This window comes from Eleutherodactylus coqui, unplaced genomic scaffold (assembly GCF_035609145.1).
Source record: "Eleutherodactylus coqui strain aEleCoq1 unplaced genomic scaffold, aEleCoq1.hap1 HAP1_SCAFFOLD_452, whole genome shotgun sequence".
Taxonomy (NCBI): domain Eukaryota; kingdom Metazoa; phylum Chordata; class Amphibia; order Anura; family Eleutherodactylidae; genus Eleutherodactylus; species Eleutherodactylus coqui.
In genome coordinates this window covers 14254-24233 of record NW_027102021.1, presented here as the reverse complement: position 1 = coordinate 24233, position 9980 = coordinate 14254, and the positions used below count along the sequence as shown (strand labels likewise).

General features: G+C 56.6%; 49 pseudogenes; all 49 read left to right on the top strand.

Moving 5' to 3' along the window:
• The first annotated feature begins 69 nt into the window (after window positions 1-69).
• LOC136594633 (5S ribosomal RNA) lies at window positions 70-188 on the top strand (annotated as a pseudogene).
• Window positions 189-268: 80 nt separating this feature from the next.
• On the top strand, window positions 269-387 carry LOC136594611 (5S ribosomal RNA; annotated as a pseudogene).
• An 80-nt stretch (window positions 388-467) lies between these two features.
• Window positions 468-586, top strand: LOC136594307 (5S ribosomal RNA; annotated as a pseudogene).
• Window positions 587-666: 80 nt separating this feature from the next.
• On the top strand, window positions 667-785 carry LOC136594305 (5S ribosomal RNA; annotated as a pseudogene).
• Window positions 786-865: 80 nt separating this feature from the next.
• Window positions 866-984, top strand: LOC136594553 (5S ribosomal RNA; annotated as a pseudogene).
• Window positions 985-1064: 80 nt separating this feature from the next.
• Window positions 1065-1183, top strand: LOC136594304 (5S ribosomal RNA; annotated as a pseudogene).
• Window positions 1184-1263: 80 nt separating this feature from the next.
• LOC136594303 (5S ribosomal RNA) lies at window positions 1264-1382 on the top strand (annotated as a pseudogene).
• Window positions 1383-1462: 80 nt separating this feature from the next.
• LOC136594302 (5S ribosomal RNA) lies at window positions 1463-1581 on the top strand (annotated as a pseudogene).
• Window positions 1582-1661: 80 nt separating this feature from the next.
• On the top strand, window positions 1662-1780 carry LOC136594573 (5S ribosomal RNA; annotated as a pseudogene).
• An 80-nt stretch (window positions 1781-1860) lies between these two features.
• LOC136594632 (5S ribosomal RNA) lies at window positions 1861-1979 on the top strand (annotated as a pseudogene).
• An 80-nt stretch (window positions 1980-2059) lies between these two features.
• Window positions 2060-2178, top strand: LOC136594552 (5S ribosomal RNA; annotated as a pseudogene).
• An 80-nt stretch (window positions 2179-2258) lies between these two features.
• Window positions 2259-2377, top strand: LOC136594624 (5S ribosomal RNA; annotated as a pseudogene).
• Window positions 2378-2457: 80 nt separating this feature from the next.
• Window positions 2458-2576, top strand: LOC136594301 (5S ribosomal RNA; annotated as a pseudogene).
• Window positions 2577-2656: 80 nt separating this feature from the next.
• LOC136594300 (5S ribosomal RNA) lies at window positions 2657-2775 on the top strand (annotated as a pseudogene).
• An 80-nt stretch (window positions 2776-2855) lies between these two features.
• LOC136594556 (5S ribosomal RNA) lies at window positions 2856-2974 on the top strand (annotated as a pseudogene).
• An 83-nt stretch (window positions 2975-3057) lies between these two features.
• LOC136594299 (5S ribosomal RNA) lies at window positions 3058-3176 on the top strand (annotated as a pseudogene).
• Window positions 3177-3256: 80 nt separating this feature from the next.
• On the top strand, window positions 3257-3375 carry LOC136594498 (5S ribosomal RNA; annotated as a pseudogene).
• Window positions 3376-3654: 279 nt separating this feature from the next.
• Window positions 3655-3773, top strand: LOC136594297 (5S ribosomal RNA; annotated as a pseudogene).
• Window positions 3774-3853: 80 nt separating this feature from the next.
• Window positions 3854-3972, top strand: LOC136594594 (5S ribosomal RNA; annotated as a pseudogene).
• Window positions 3973-4052: 80 nt separating this feature from the next.
• On the top strand, window positions 4053-4171 carry LOC136594296 (5S ribosomal RNA; annotated as a pseudogene).
• An 80-nt stretch (window positions 4172-4251) lies between these two features.
• LOC136594294 (5S ribosomal RNA) lies at window positions 4252-4370 on the top strand (annotated as a pseudogene).
• An 80-nt stretch (window positions 4371-4450) lies between these two features.
• On the top strand, window positions 4451-4569 carry LOC136594511 (5S ribosomal RNA; annotated as a pseudogene).
• Window positions 4570-4649: 80 nt separating this feature from the next.
• LOC136594610 (5S ribosomal RNA) lies at window positions 4650-4768 on the top strand (annotated as a pseudogene).
• An 80-nt stretch (window positions 4769-4848) lies between these two features.
• Window positions 4849-4967, top strand: LOC136594293 (5S ribosomal RNA; annotated as a pseudogene).
• Window positions 4968-5047: 80 nt separating this feature from the next.
• Window positions 5048-5166, top strand: LOC136594530 (5S ribosomal RNA; annotated as a pseudogene).
• Window positions 5167-5246: 80 nt separating this feature from the next.
• On the top strand, window positions 5247-5365 carry LOC136594551 (5S ribosomal RNA; annotated as a pseudogene).
• An 80-nt stretch (window positions 5366-5445) lies between these two features.
• On the top strand, window positions 5446-5564 carry LOC136594478 (5S ribosomal RNA; annotated as a pseudogene).
• An 80-nt stretch (window positions 5565-5644) lies between these two features.
• On the top strand, window positions 5645-5763 carry LOC136594292 (5S ribosomal RNA; annotated as a pseudogene).
• An 80-nt stretch (window positions 5764-5843) lies between these two features.
• On the top strand, window positions 5844-5962 carry LOC136594657 (5S ribosomal RNA; annotated as a pseudogene).
• An 80-nt stretch (window positions 5963-6042) lies between these two features.
• LOC136594510 (5S ribosomal RNA) lies at window positions 6043-6161 on the top strand (annotated as a pseudogene).
• Window positions 6162-6241: 80 nt separating this feature from the next.
• On the top strand, window positions 6242-6360 carry LOC136594609 (5S ribosomal RNA; annotated as a pseudogene).
• Window positions 6361-6440: 80 nt separating this feature from the next.
• On the top strand, window positions 6441-6559 carry LOC136594656 (5S ribosomal RNA; annotated as a pseudogene).
• An 80-nt stretch (window positions 6560-6639) lies between these two features.
• Window positions 6640-6758, top strand: LOC136594528 (5S ribosomal RNA; annotated as a pseudogene).
• An 80-nt stretch (window positions 6759-6838) lies between these two features.
• Window positions 6839-6957, top strand: LOC136594550 (5S ribosomal RNA; annotated as a pseudogene).
• An 80-nt stretch (window positions 6958-7037) lies between these two features.
• On the top strand, window positions 7038-7156 carry LOC136594549 (5S ribosomal RNA; annotated as a pseudogene).
• Window positions 7157-7236: 80 nt separating this feature from the next.
• On the top strand, window positions 7237-7355 carry LOC136594509 (5S ribosomal RNA; annotated as a pseudogene).
• An 80-nt stretch (window positions 7356-7435) lies between these two features.
• Window positions 7436-7554, top strand: LOC136594608 (5S ribosomal RNA; annotated as a pseudogene).
• An 80-nt stretch (window positions 7555-7634) lies between these two features.
• On the top strand, window positions 7635-7753 carry LOC136594655 (5S ribosomal RNA; annotated as a pseudogene).
• Window positions 7754-7833: 80 nt separating this feature from the next.
• Window positions 7834-7952, top strand: LOC136594654 (5S ribosomal RNA; annotated as a pseudogene).
• Window positions 7953-8032: 80 nt separating this feature from the next.
• LOC136594547 (5S ribosomal RNA) lies at window positions 8033-8151 on the top strand (annotated as a pseudogene).
• Window positions 8152-8231: 80 nt separating this feature from the next.
• Window positions 8232-8350, top strand: LOC136594508 (5S ribosomal RNA; annotated as a pseudogene).
• An 80-nt stretch (window positions 8351-8430) lies between these two features.
• On the top strand, window positions 8431-8549 carry LOC136594607 (5S ribosomal RNA; annotated as a pseudogene).
• An 80-nt stretch (window positions 8550-8629) lies between these two features.
• LOC136594653 (5S ribosomal RNA) lies at window positions 8630-8748 on the top strand (annotated as a pseudogene).
• Window positions 8749-8828: 80 nt separating this feature from the next.
• LOC136594533 (5S ribosomal RNA) lies at window positions 8829-8947 on the top strand (annotated as a pseudogene).
• An 80-nt stretch (window positions 8948-9027) lies between these two features.
• Window positions 9028-9146, top strand: LOC136594651 (5S ribosomal RNA; annotated as a pseudogene).
• An 80-nt stretch (window positions 9147-9226) lies between these two features.
• On the top strand, window positions 9227-9345 carry LOC136594650 (5S ribosomal RNA; annotated as a pseudogene).
• Window positions 9346-9425: 80 nt separating this feature from the next.
• On the top strand, window positions 9426-9544 carry LOC136594649 (5S ribosomal RNA; annotated as a pseudogene).
• An 80-nt stretch (window positions 9545-9624) lies between these two features.
• On the top strand, window positions 9625-9743 carry LOC136594647 (5S ribosomal RNA; annotated as a pseudogene).
• Window positions 9744-9823: 80 nt separating this feature from the next.
• LOC136594646 (5S ribosomal RNA) lies at window positions 9824-9942 on the top strand (annotated as a pseudogene).
• The last annotated feature ends 38 nt before the right edge of the window (window positions 9943-9980 follow it).

The following is a 9980-nucleotide window of genomic DNA, read 5'->3' as shown; positions in this document are numbered from 1 at the left end:
GAGTAGGTTTTTTTCCTTTTCGGAGGTGCGTTCGCACTGCAGAAAGCCCATAGGAAAGGAGGAGGAGCTGTCAACGGGCATTCTAAGCTGAATGTGCCTGGTCTCGTCAGATCGCGGCCGCCAGCCAGTTTGAGGCCTGGCAAGTACCAGTATGGGTGACCGGCTGGGAATGCCAGGTCCCGTTGACTTTTAAGGCCGTGAGTAGGTTTCTTTCCTTTTCGGAGGTGCGTTCGCACTGCAGAAAGCCCATAGGAAAGGAGGAGGAGCTGTCAACGGGCATTCTAAGCTGAATGTGCCTGCTCTCGTCAGATCGCGGCCGCCAGCCAGCTTGAGGCCTGGCAAGTACCAGTATGGGTGAGCGGCTGGGAATCCCAGGTCCCGTTGACTTTTAAGGCCGTGAGTAGGTTGCTTTCCTTTTCGGAGGTGCGTTCGCACTGCAGAAAGCCCATAGGAAAGGAGGAGGAGATGTCAACGGGCATTCTAAGCTGAATGTGCCTGCTCTCGTCAGATCGCGGCCGCCAGCCAGCTTGAGGCCTGGCAAGTACCAGTATGGGTGACCGGCTGGGAATCCCAGGTCCCGTTGACTTTTAAGGCCGTGGGTAGGTTTCTTTCCTTTTCGGAGGTGCGTTCGCACTGCAGAAAGCCCATAGGAAAGGAGGAGGAGCTGTCAACGGGCATTCTAAGCTGAATGTGCCTGCTCTCGTCAGATCGCGGCCGCCAGCCAGCTTGAGGCCTGGCAAGTACCAGTATGGGTGACCGGCTGGGAATCCCAGGTCCCGTTGACTTTTAAGGCCGTGAGTAGGTTTCTTTCCTTTTCGGAAGTGCGTTCGCACTGCAGAAAGCCCATAGGAAAGGAGGAGGAGCTGTCAACGGGCATTCTAAGCTGAATGTGCCTGCTCTCGTCAGATCACGGCCGCCAGCCAGCTTGAGGCCTGGCAAGTACCAGTATGGGTGACCGGCTGGGAATCCCAGGTCCCGTTGACTTTTAAGGCCGTGAGTAGGTTTCTTTCCTTTTCGGAGGTGCGTTCGCACTGCAGAAAGCCCATAGGAAAGGAGGAGGAGCTGTCAACGGGCATTCTAAGCTGAATGTGCCTGCTCTCGTCAGATCGCGGCCGCCAGCCAGCTTGAGGCCTGGCAAGTACCAGTATGGGTGACCGGCTGGGAATCCCAGGTCCCGTTGACTTTTAAGGCCGTGAGCAGGTTGCTTTCCTTTTCGGAGGTGCGTTCGCACTGCAGAAAGCCCATAGGAAAGGAGGAGGAGCTGTCAACGGGCATTCTAAGCTGAATGTGCCTGCTCTCGTCAGATCGCGGCCGCCAGCCAGCTTGAGGCCTGGCAAGTACCAGTATGGGTGACCGGCTGGGAATCCCAGGTCCCGTTGACTTTTAAGGCCGTGAGCAGGTTGCTTTCCTTTTCGGAGGTGCGTTCGCACTGCAGAAAGCCCATAGGAAAGGAGGAGGAGCTGTCAACGGGCATTCTAAGCTGAATGTGCCTGCTCTCGTCAGATCGCGGCCGCCAGCCAGCTTGAGGCCTGGCAAGTACCAGTATGGGTGACCGGCTGGGAATCCCAGGTCCCGTTGACTTTTAAGGCCGTGAGTAGGTTTTTTTCCTTTTCGGAGGTGCGTTCGCACTGCAGAAAGCCCATAGGAAAGGAGGAGGAGCTGTCAACGGGCATTCTAAGCTGAATGTGCCTGGTCTCGTCAGATCGCGGCCGCCAGCCAGCTTGAGGCCTGGCAAGTACCAGTATGGGTGACCGGCTGGGAATCCCAGGTCCCGTTGACTTTTAAGGCCGTGAGTAGGTTTTTTTCCTTTTCGGAGGTGCGTTCGCACTGCAGAAAGCCCATAGGAAAGGAGGAGGAGCTGTCAACGGGCATTCTAAGCTGAATGTGCCTGGTCTCGTCAGATCGCGGCCGCCAGCCAGTTTGAGGCCTGGCAAGTACCAGTATGGGTGACCGGCTGGGAATGCCAGGTCCCGTTGACTTTTAAGGCCGTGAGTAGGTTTCTTTCCTTTTCGGAGGTGCGTTCGCACTGCAGAAAGCCCATAGGAAAGGAGGAGGAGCTGTCAACGGGCATTCTAAGCTGAATGTGCCTGCTCTCGTCAGATCGCGGCCGCCAGCCAGCTTGAGGCCTGGCAAGTACCAGTATGGGTGACCGGCTGGGAATCCCAGGTCCCATTGACTTTTAAGGCCGTGAGTAGGTTTCTTTCCTTTTCGGAGGTGCGTTCGCACTGCAGAAAGCCCATAGGAAAGGAGGAGGAGCTGTCAACGGGCATCCTAAGCTGAATGTGCCTGCTCTCGTCAGATCGCGGCCGCCAGCCAGCTTGAGGCCTGGCAAGTACCAGTATGGGTGACCGGCTGGTAATCCCAGGTCCCGTTGACTTTTAAGGCCGTGAGTAGGTTTCTTTCCTTTTCGGAGGTGCGTTCGCACTGCAGAAAGCCCATAGGAAAGGAGGAGGAGCTGTCAACGGGCATTCTAAGCTGAATGTGCCTGCTCTCGTCAGATCGCGGCCGCCAGCCAGCTTGAGGCCTGGCAAGTACCAGTATGGGTGACCGGCTGGGAATCCCAGGTCCCGTTGACTTTTAAGGCCGTGAGTAGGTTTCTTTCCTTTTCGGAGGTGCGATCGCACTGCAGAAAGCCCATAGGAAAGGAGGAGGAGCTGTCAACGGGCATTCTAAGCTGAATGTGCCTGCTCTCGTCAGATCGCGGCCGCCAGCCAGCTTGAGGCCTGGCAAGTACCAGTATGGGTGACCGGCTGGGAATCCCAGGTCCCGTTGACTTTTAAGGCCGTGAGTAGGTTTCTTTCCTATTCGGAGGTGCGTTCGCACTGCAGAAAGCCCATAGGAAAGGAGGAGGAGCTGTCAACGGGCATTCTAAGCTGAATGTGCCTGCTCTCGTCAGATCGCGGCCGCCAGCCAGCTTGAGGCCTGGCAAGTACCAGTATGGGTGACCGGCTGGGAATCCCAGGTCCCGCTGACTTTTAAGGCCGTGAGTAGGTTTCTTTCCGTTTCGGAGGTGCGTTCGCACTGCAGAAAGCCCATAGGAAAGGAGGAGGAGGAGCTGTCAACGGGCATTCTAAGCTGAATGTGCCTGCTCTCGTCAGATCGCGGCCGCCAGCCAGCTTGAGGCCTGGCAAGTACCAGTATGGGTGACCGGCTGGGAATCCCAGGTCCCGTTGACTTTTAAGGCCGTGAGTAGGTTTCTTTCCTTTTCGGAGGTGCGTTCGCACTGCAGAAAGCCCATAGGAAAGGAGGAGAAGCTGTCAATGGGCATTCTAAGCTGAATGTGCCTGCTCTCGTCAGATCGCGGCCGCCAGCCAGCTTGAGGCCTGGCAAGTACCAGTATGGGTGACCGGCTGGGAATCCCAGGTCCCGTTGACTTTTAAGGCCGTGAGTAGGTTTCTTTCCTTTTCGGAGGTGCGTTCGCACTGCAGAAAGCCCATAGGAAAGGAGGAGGAGCTGTCAACGGGCATTCTAAGCTGAATGTGCCTGCTCTCGTCAGATCGCGGCCGCCAGCCAGCTTGAGGCCTGGCAAGTACCAGTATGGGTGACCGGCTGGGAATCCCAGGTCATGCTGACTTTTAAGGCCGTGAGTAGGTTGCTTTCCTTTTCGGAGGTGCGTTCGCACTGCAGAAAGCCCATAGGAAAGGAGGACGAGCTGTCAACGGGCATTCTAAGCTGAATGTGCCTGCTCTCGTCAGATCGCGGCCGCCAGCCAGCTTGAGGCCTGGCAAGTACCAGTATGGGTGACCGGCTGGGAATCCCAGGTCCCGTTGACTTTTATGGCCGTGAGTAGGTTTCTTTCCTTTTCGGAGGTGCGTTCGCACTGCAGAAAGCCCATAGGAAAGGAGGAGGAGCTGTCAACAGGCATTCTAAGCTGAATGTGCCTGCTCTCGTCAGATCGCGGCCGCCAGCCAGCTTGAGGCCTGGCAAGTACCAGTATGGGTGACCGGCTGGGAATGCCAGGTCCCGTTGACTTTTAAGGCCGTGAGTAGGTTGCTTTCCTTTTTGGAGGTGCGTTCGCACTGCAGAAAGCCCATAGGAAAGGAGGAGGAGCTGTCAACGGGCATTCTAAGCTGAATGTGCCTGCTCTCGTCAGATCGCGGCCGCCAGCCAGCTTGAGGCCTGGCAAGTACCAGTATGGGTGACCGGCTGGGAATCCCAGGTCCCGTTGACTTTTAAGGCCGTGAGTAGGTTTCTTTCCTTTTTGGAGGTGCGTTCGCACTGCAGAAAGCCCATAGGAAAGGAGGAGGAGCTGTCAACGGGCATTCTAAGCTGAATGTGCCTGCTCTCGTCAGATCGCGGCCGCCAGCCAGCTTGAGGCCTGGCAAGTACCAGTATGGGTGACCGGCTGGGAATCCCAGGTCCCGTTGACTTTTAAGGCCGTGAGTAGGTTTCTTTCCTTTTCGGAGGTGCGTTCGCACTGCAGAAAGCCCATAGGAAAGGAGGAGGAGCTGTCAACGGGAATTCTAAGCTGAATGTGCCTGCTCTCGTCAGATCGCGGCCGCCAGCCAGCTTGAGGCCTGGCAAGTACCAGTATGGGTGACCGGCTGGGAATCCCAGGTCCCGTTGACTTTTAAGGCCGTGAGTAGGTTTCTTTCCTTTTCGGAGGTGCGTTCGCACTGCAGAAAGCCCATAGGAAAGGAGGAGGAGCTGTCAACGGGCATTCTAAGCTGAATGTGCCTGCTCTCGTCAGATCGCGGCCGCCAGCCAGCTTGAGGCCTGGCAAGTACCAGTATGGGTGAGCGGCTGGGAATCCCAGGTCCCGTTGACTTTTAAGGCCGTGAGTAGGTTGCTTTCCTTTTCGGAGGTGCGTTCGCACTGCAGAAAGCCCATAGGAAAGGAGGAGGAGATGTCAACGGGCATTCTAAGCTGAATGTGCCTGCTCTCGTCAGATCGCGGCCGCCAGCCAGCTTGAGGCCTGGCAAGTACCAGTATGGGTGACCGGCTGGGAATCCCAGGTCCCGTTGACTTTTAAGGCCGTGGGTAGGTTTCTTTCCTTTTCGGAGGTGCGTTCGCACTGCAGAAAGCCCATAGGAAAGGAGGAGGAGCTGTCAACGGGCATTCTAAGCTGAATGTGTCTGCTCTCGTCAGATCGCGGCCGCCAGCCAGCTTGAGGCCTGGCAAGTACCAGTATGGGTGACCGGCTGGGAATCCCAGGTCCCGTTGACTTTTAAGGCCGTGAGTAGGTTTCTTTCCTTTTTGGAGGTGCGTTCGCACTGCAGAAAGCCCATAGGAAAGGAGGAGGAGCTGTCAACGGGCATTCTAAGCTGAATGTGCCTGCTCTCGTCAGATCGCGGCCGCCAGCCAGCTTGAGGCCTGGCAAGTACCAGTATGGGTGACCGGCTGGGAATCCCAGGTCCCATTGACTTTTAAGGCCGTGAGTAGGTTTCTTTCCTTTTTGGAGGTGCGTTCGCACTGCAGAAAGCCCATAGGAAAGGAGGAGGAGCTGTCAACGGGCATTCTAAGCTGAATGTGCCTGCTCTCGTCAGATCGCGGCCGCCAGCCAGCTTGAGGCCTGGCAAGTACCAGTATGGGTGACCGGCTGGGAATGCCAGGTCCCGTTGACTTTTAAGGCCGTGAGTAGGTTGCTTTCCTTTTTGGAGGTGCGTTCGCACTGCAGAAAGCCCATAGGAAAGGAGGAGGAGCTGTCAACGGGCATTCTAAGCTGAATGTGCCTGCTCTCGTCAGATCGCGGCCGCCAGCCAGCTTGAGGCCTGGCAAGTACCAGTATGGGTGACCGGCTGGGAATCCCAGGTCCCGTTGACTTTTAAGGCCGTGAGTAGGTTTCTTTCCTTTTTGGAGGTGCGTTCGCACTGCAGAAAGCCCATAGGAAAGGAGGAGGAGCTGTCAACGGGCATTCTAAGCTGAATGTGCCTGCTCTCGTCAGATCGCGGCCGCCAGCCAGCTTGAGGCCTGGCAAGTACCAGTATGGGTGACCGGCTGGGAATCCCAGGTCCCGTTGACTTTTAAGGCCGTGAGTAGGTTTCTTTCCTTTTCGGAGGTGCGTTCGCACTGCAGAAAGCCCATAGGAAAGGAGGAGGAGCTGTCAACGGGAATTCTAAGCTGAATGTGCCTGCTCTCGTCAGATCGCGGCCGCCAGCCAGCTTGAGGCCTGGCAAGTACCAGTATGGGTGACCGGCTGGGAATCCCAGGTCCCGTTGACTTTTAAGGCCGTGAGTAGGTTTCTTTCCTTTTCGGAGGTGCGTTCGCACTGCAGAAAGCCCATAGGAAAGGAGGAGGAGCTGTCAACGGGCATTCTAAGCTGAATGTGCCTGCTCTCGTCAGATCGCGGCCGCCAGCCAGCTTGAGGCCTGGCAAGTACCAGTATGGGTGAGCGGCTGGGAATCCCAGGTCCCGTTGACTTTTAAGGCCGTGAGTAGGTTGCTTTCCTTTTCGGAGGTGCGTTCGCACTGCAGAAAGCCCATAGGAAAGGAGGAGGAGATGTCAACGGGCATTCTAAGCTGAATGTGCCTGCTCTCGTCAGATCGCGGCCGCCAGCCAGCTTGAGGCCTGGCAAGTACCAGTATGGGTGACCGGCTGGGAATCCCAGGTCCCGTTGACTTTTAAGGCCGTGGGTAGGTTTCTTTCCTTTTCGGAGGTGCGTTCGCACTGCAGAAAGCCCATAGGAAAGGAGGAGGAGCTGTCAACGGGCATTCTAAGCTGAATGTGTCTGCTCTCGTCAGATCGCGGCCGCCAGCCAGCTTGAGGCCTGGCAAGTACCAGTATGGGTGACCGGCTGGGAATCCCAGGTCCCGTTGACTTTTAAGGCCGTGAGTAGGTTTCTTTCCTTTTTGGAGGTGCGTTCGCACTGCAGAAAGCCCATAGGAAAGGAGGAGGAGCTGTCAACGGGCATTCTAAGCTGAATGTGCCTGCTCTCGTCAGATCGCGGCCGCCAGCCAGCTTGAGGCCTGGCAAGTACCAGTATGGGTGACCGGCTGGGAATCCCAGGTCCCATTGACTTTTAAGGCCGTGAGTAGGTTTCTTTCCTTTTTGGAGGTGCGTTCGCACTGCAGAAAGCCCATAGGAAAGGAGGAGGAGCTGTCAACGGGCATTCTAAGCTGAATGTGCCTGCTCTCGTCAGATCGCGGCCGCCAGCCAGCTTGAGGCCTGGCAAGTACCAGTATGGGTGACCGGCTGGGAATCCCAGGTCCCATTGACTTTTAAGGCCGTGAGTAGGTTTCTTTCCTTTTCGGAGGTGCGTTCGCACTGCAGAAAGCCCATAGGAAAGGAGGAGGAGCTGTCAACGGGAATTCTAAGCTGAATGTGCCTGCTCTCGTCAGATCGCGGCCGCCAGCCAGCTTGAGGCCTGGCAAGTACCAGTATGGGTGACCGGCTGGGAATCCCAGGTCCCGTTGACTTTTAAGGCCGTGAGTAGGTTTCTTTCCTTTTCGGAGGTGCGTTCGCACTGCAGAAAGCCCATAGGAAAGGAGGAGGAGCTGTCAACGGGCATTCTAAGCTGAATGTGCCTGCTCTCGTCAGATCGCGGCCGCCAGCCAGCTTGAGGCCTGGCAAGTACCAGTATGGGTGAGCGGCTGGGAATCCCAGGTCCCGTTGACTTTTAAGGCCGTGAGTAGGTTGCTTTCCTTTTCGGAGGTGCGTTCGCACTGCAGAAAGCCCATAGGAAAGGAGGAGGAGATGTCAACGGGCATTCTAAGCTGAATGTGCCTGCTCTCGTCAGATCGCGGCCGCCAGCCAGCTTGAGGCCTGGCAAGTACCAGTATGGGTGACCGGCTGGGAATCCCAGGTCCCGTTGACTTTTAAGGCCGTGGGTAGGTTTCTTTCCTTTTCGGAGGTGCGTTCGCACTGCAGAAAGCCCATAGGAAAGGAGGAGGAGCTGTCAACGGGCATTCTAAGCTGAATGTGCCTGCTCTCGTCAGATCGCGGCCGCCAGCCAGCTTGAGGCCTGGCAAGTACCAGTATGGGTGACCGGCTGGGAATCCCAGGTCCCGTTGACTTTTAAGGCCGTGAGTAGGTTTCTTTCCTTTTTGGAGGTGCGTTCGCACTGCAGAAAGCCCATAGGAAAGGAGGAGGAGCTGTCAACGGGCATTCTAAGCTGAATGTGCCTGCTCTCGTCAGATCGCGGCCGCCAGCCAGCTTGAGGCCTGGCAAGTACCAGTATGGGTGACCGGCTGGGAATCCCAGGTCCCATTGACTTTTAAGGCCGTGAGTAGGTTTCTTTCCTTTTCGGAGGTGCGTTCGCACTGCAGAAAGCCCATAGGAAAGGAGGAGGAGCTGTCAACGGGAATTCTAAGCTGAATGTGCCTGCTCTCGTCAGATCGCGGCCGCCAGCCAGCTTGAGGCCTGGCAAGTACCAGTATGGGTGACCGGCTGGGAATCCCAGGTCCCGTTGACTTTTAAGGCCGTGAGTAGGTTTCTTTCCTTTTCGGAGGTGCGTTCGCACTGCAGAAAGCCCATAGGAAAGGAGGAGGAGCTGTCAACGGGCATTCTAAGCTGAATGTGCCTGCTCTCGTCAGATCGCGGCCGCCAGCCAGCTTGAGGCCTGGCAAGTACCAGTATGGGTGAGCGGCTGGGAATCCCAGGTCCCGTTGACTTTTAAGGCCGTGAGTAGGTTGCTTTCCTTTTCGGAGGTGCGTTCGCACTGCAGAAAGCCCATAGGAAAGGAGGAGGAGATGTCAACGGGCATTCTAAGCTGAATGTGCCTGCTCTCGTCAGATCGCGGCCGCCAGCCAGCTTGAGGCCTGGCAAGTACCAGTATGGGTGACCGGCTGGGAATCCCAGGTCCCGTTGACTTTTAAGGCCGTGGGTAGGTTTCTTTCCTTTTCGGAGGTGCGTTCGCACTGCAGAAAGCCCATAGGAAAGGAGGAGGAGCTGTCAACGGGCATTCTAAGCTGAATGTGCCTGCTCTCGTCAGATTGCGGCCGCCAGCCAGCTTGAGGCCTGGCAAGTACCAGTATGGGTGACCGGCTGGGAATCCCAGGTCCCGTTGACTTTTAAGGCCGTGAGTAGGTTTCTTTCCTTTTCGGAGGTGCGTTCGCACTGCAGAAAGCCCATAGGAAAGGAGGCGGAGCTGTCAACGGGCATTCTAAGCTGAATGTGCCTGCTCTCGTCAGATCGCGGCCGCCAGCCAGCTTGAGGCCTGGCAAGTACCAGTATGGGTGACCGGCTGGGAATCCCAGGTCCCGTTGACTTTTAAGGCCGTGAGTAGGTTTCTTTCCTTTTCGGAAGTGCGTTCGCACTGCAGAAAGCCCATAGGAAAGGAGGAGGAGCTGTCAACGGGCATTCTAAGCTGAATGTGCCTGCTCTCGTCAGATCGCGGCCGCCAGCCAGCTTGAGGCCTGGCAAGTACCAGTATGGGTGACCGGCTGGGAATCCCAGGTCCCGTTGACTTTTAAGGCCGTGAGTAGGTTTCTTTCCTTTTCGGAGGTGCGTTCGCACTGCAGAAAGCCCATAGGAAAGGAGGAGGAGCTGTCAACGGGCATTCTAAGCTGAATGTGCCTGCTCTCGTCAGATCGCGGCCGCCAGCCAGCTTGAGGCCTGGCAAGTACCAGTATGGGTGACCGGCTGGGAATCCCAGGTCCCGTTGACTTTTAAGGCCGTGAGCAGGTTGCTTTCCTTTTCGGAGGTGCGTTCGCACTGCAGAAAGCCCATAGGAAAGGAGGAGGAGCTGTCAACGGGCATTCTAAGCTGAATGTGCCTGCTCTCGTCAGATCGCGGCCGCCAGCCAGCTTGAGGCCTGGCAAGTACCAGTATGGGTGACCGGCTGGGAATCCCAGGTCCCGTTGACTTTTAAGGCCGTGAGCAGGTTGCTTTCCTTTTCGGAGGTGCGTTCGCACTGCAGAAAGCCCATAGGAAAGGAGGAGGAGCTGTCAACGGGCATTCTAAGCTGAATGTGCCTGCTCTCGTCAGATCGCGGCCGCCAGCCAGCTTGAGGCCTGGCAAGTACCAGTATGGGTGACCGGCTGGGAATCCCAGGTCCCGTTGACTTTTAAGGCCGTGAGTAGGTTTTTTTCCTTTTCGGAGGT